Source organism: Petaurus breviceps, unplaced genomic scaffold (genome assembly GCF_028583685.1).
Source record: "Petaurus breviceps papuanus isolate PSGF00001 unplaced genomic scaffold, PetGlider_PUasm1.0 100, whole genome shotgun sequence".
Classification (NCBI taxonomy): domain Eukaryota; kingdom Metazoa; phylum Chordata; class Mammalia; order Diprotodontia; family Petauridae; genus Petaurus; species Petaurus breviceps.
The window spans coordinates 8,529,467-8,533,401 of record NW_027185573.1 but is presented as its reverse complement, the minus strand read 5'-3'; the positions used below and the strand labels follow the sequence as shown (position 1 = coordinate 8,533,401).

Below are 3,935 nucleotides of genomic sequence, written 5' to 3'. Positions count from 1 at the left end.
ACTCCGGAAGAGGAGTCTTCCTGACTTCAGGTCCAGTGCTCTATATACTAACTGCTCTCTAACATGAAAATTAGATGCATACACAATATATACAGAATAGATGAAAATGGAAGGTACTAGCAGTTAGGGCTATGAGAAAGCTCTCCTGTAAAAGGTAGGATTTGAACTGGCTCTTACAGGAAGCTGGGGAAGAAGCTAAGAGGCAAGGCTAAGGATGGAGGGCATTCCAGGCATAGGGAGTAGCCAACGCAAAGGCCCAGAGATGAGAGATCAGATGTCATGCTCAAGGAAGAGTAAGGAGGCCCAGAGTGGCTAGATCATGAGTGTAGAGAGGGGTAAGGGACAGGAAGACCAGCAAGACAAAGGGCTCCCCATGGAATCTTCTCTTCTCGGATCATTGTCTCTATCTTCTCCCTCCTGATAACTTGAACTCTGCCCCTGGTCTCCTTGGCTCAGATGGGTGAGCTTTTACTTTATTTGCCAGGGCCCCAGAGCTCCAAGCTACTTCTGGCCAGCTCTACCTCATGAAGCCAAGTACATCTGTTCCTCTCTCTACCTCCATCTAACTCTCCTTTATGGGTTGGCTCTATTCGTATGAATATACCATAGGGCACCCACTATGTCACTGGCTTGCATTTGTATCTCTAGCACTTAGTAAAGGACCTGAAATATATATATATATTTTTTTTTTTGGAGGAGATGAGCAAGTTTAATGATAGCAGGAGTTGGCCTGGCCCCCAGCAAGGCAGCTTTTAGACACTGAGGAAGGTCCTCTTTCGGGCTGTGTGGGTATATGGGTGCCAACGCCACTCCGCGTCTGCAGTGGCTTCGTGCTCTAGGGTGCCCAGACGGATCATGTACAATTTCATCTCAAATCTGGGCCCCACCTCTGTCAGCTCCACTGTGTTGTGATCTGGCTTCCTGTACACATGATGCCAAAAAGAAATGTAGTTATCCTGGTTGGCAAAGGTAATGACCCAGCGGCTATCATCCTTGGGCACTGGGAAAAGGTAGTGGAGAATATTGGAGACTCGCTGTCCAAGGCAGGAAGGAAAACCATGAAAGATAAGGTGGGGAAGAGCCTCTGAGGCAGTGCCAAGGTCAGGAATGTCATGCCGCATCACTACATTACACAGTGTGAAATATGCAGTAGGCCCAAGGGGCAGGTGACTCAATATGAGGCCCACTGGTGTCCCTCGGTGCTCATGCACCAGCATCAGATCTGTGACTCCATTGGCTTTACAAGCATGGACAACAGTACTGATTTCATGTCGACCCTGGTTCATTATCTGAGCACCAGGGAATATCAGCTTCAGCTCCTTGGCAAACATCTTGAGCCGAGAGCTGGGGTCTCGAGATGTGGTGATCATAATTCTGGGGTCTTCTACACCTGCCCATCGATACTCATCATCTTGGTGGCTCAAGACACCTTCACCTCCATCGTCATCAAACTCCAATGCTCCCTGGAGAGTCAGAGCTGCCCTTCAGAGCTCTCTGGGGATTGGCTGATTGTCATGCCTGCAGCCAGCCTCTGTTTCCAGTTAGGAGACGCTCCTCGTGCAGTGCTAGAAGCCCAGACCTGAAATATATTAAGCACATAATAATCTCTCTTTGTCTCTGTCTGTTTTTCTCTCTCTCCCTCCCTCTCTCTCTTTCTCCCCATGTATAGTCTTCTATTTAATTACCTAGCTATATATATATATATATGTTTATTTGTTTATGTAGGTTTGTATGCATTTATCTTATCCTATTCTATCCTATCCCACCTATCTATCTATCTATCTACCTATCTATCTATCTATCTATCTATCTATCTATCTATCCATCTATCTATCATCTATCTAGCTATTTGCCTGTCTGTCTCTATCTTAGTTGGGAACTAGAACTAGAACAAGACTTCATGGAGTAGGTAGTACCTGTGCTAAGCCTTGAAGCAAGATTAGGAATTTGAGAGATGGAGAGAATGCTTTCTGAGTTGATGGAGACAACTTATAAGAATGCGTGGTAGTGGGACATAGTATGTTGAGCTTTTTTTGGTCTTTTTTGGAGGGGGGAGGCAGGGCAGTTGGGGTTAAGTGACTTGCCCAAGATCACATGGCTAGTGTTAAGTGTCTGAGGCCAGCTTTGAACTCAGGTCCTCCTGACCCCAGGGCTGGTGCTCTATTCACTGTGCCACCTAGTATGTTAAGCTTTGAGGACTATTGGTTGTCCATTTAGGATGAGAGGTAGAATGCATAAATGGGGCTAATATGAAATAAGGAATGGAAAGGTAAGTTGGAGCCAGATTGTATAGAGATTTAAATGTTAGGTAAGACATCTGTATTTCAGACTATGAATAGAACACCTGCAGTTTTTCTAATAGGAAAGTGACAGTACTCTGGCTTATTGTGAAGGATAGACTGTAAAGCAGAGGGACTGAGACAGAAAGCTCCTGTTCAGCCATGGGGGTTATTCCAATAGTCCAGTTTAGAAGTGAAGAGGGCCTGAATTAGGGTGGGGACAATAGATGTGGAGAGAGGGAGATGTATTTGAGAGATACTGTGGAGGTGTGCTTAATATCACTTGGCAATTCCTTGGATGTGTATGCACTGTGGGGGGCGGCGCAGGTAAAGTAGAAGGAGAAGTCCAAGGTAATCCTGCATTTCAAGACTGTGTGATTTGGATGGTGTTGGTCCTATAAACAGAAATAGGGAAGTTGGGGGGAGCAGGTTGAAGAGGAAGGTTGACTAGTGCTGTCTTAGCTGTGTTAAGCATCTCCATTACCTACTTGGAAATGTCCAGCAGGCAGTTGGTCGTGGGGGACTGGAGCTCAGGATGGAGTTTGGTGCGGGATATATAGATTGGTTAGCATCTATGTAGGACTGAGATTGAAAGTTGGGATCTGAGACCAAGGGAGAGAAGTGGCCTCTCAGAGCAGGGCATATGTATCCTCCTTTACAGGGATATTGCAAAAATTGGATGAGATAATGTATATGAAGTACTCTGTAAACCTTAAAGTCTCTAGAAATGTCAGTTATCCTTGTGCACTCTTTAAAAAGGAAAACTCTGAGAAGGGACCACATTCAGGCCTCATGACTTGAAGGTGAATGGATTCATCATTTGCTTTCCGCCTCCAGTGACCAGGACAATTCAGTTAAATTCATCAAAATGTATTGAATGCCTACTATGTGTCATTTTCTATGGTGGGTGGAAATAAATCTTGCCCTAGAAGAATTTACATTCTACCAGGAGGATACAGTATGGACACTCATCGGTAAACAGCACTTACATGCACTCAAAGAGACCAGTATGGCATGTCTGGGATAGAATATAGTACAATAGCTAGCAATTTTGTTAGGAGAAGATTTATGACAGAGGAATGTGGGACAGGGTGGAGGCCAATGGTCCTACTTCTTTCATCTTATATCTTTGTTCTTGTCCCTAAATTCACTTGTATGTCAGTAAGGGGGCATCATGAGAGCTCAGTTTACCCCAATCCATGCATAGCTCCTTTGTTTAGTCATTTTTCAGGAATATCTGACTGTTCATGACCCCATTTGGGGTTTTCTTGGCAAAGATACTGGAGTGGTTGGCATTTCCTTCTCCAGCTCATTTTATGGGTGAGGAAACTGAAGCTTGACAGAGTTAAGTGATATGCCTGGAGTCACACAGCCAGTAAGTATCTGAGGCCAGATTTGAACTCAGAAAAATGAATCTTCCTGACTCCAGGCCCACCATTCTATCCACTATGGCGCCACCTAGCAGCCCCCAAACTTTGGAGTACCAAAATAGGTATTGGGGATGCAGACTGACAATCATGACTTTGACAGGAATTAAAAGGAGTTTTCTACCCAGGGACTTCAATCCAAATGGAACTAGGAGAAAAAAAGGGTTGAAAGAGTAGACTTAATCTTAGCCTGGCTGAAAGTGTGGTTTAAATAGCCCTTCCTTGCCAG

General features: G+C 44.8%; 1 pseudogene; it reads right to left on the bottom strand.

Moving 5' to 3' along the window:
• Positions 1-681: 681 nt before the first annotated feature.
• On the bottom strand, positions 682-1,557 carry LOC138154504 (U3 small nucleolar ribonucleoprotein protein IMP4 pseudogene; annotated as a pseudogene).
• Positions 1,558-3,935: the final 2,378 nt, after the last annotated feature.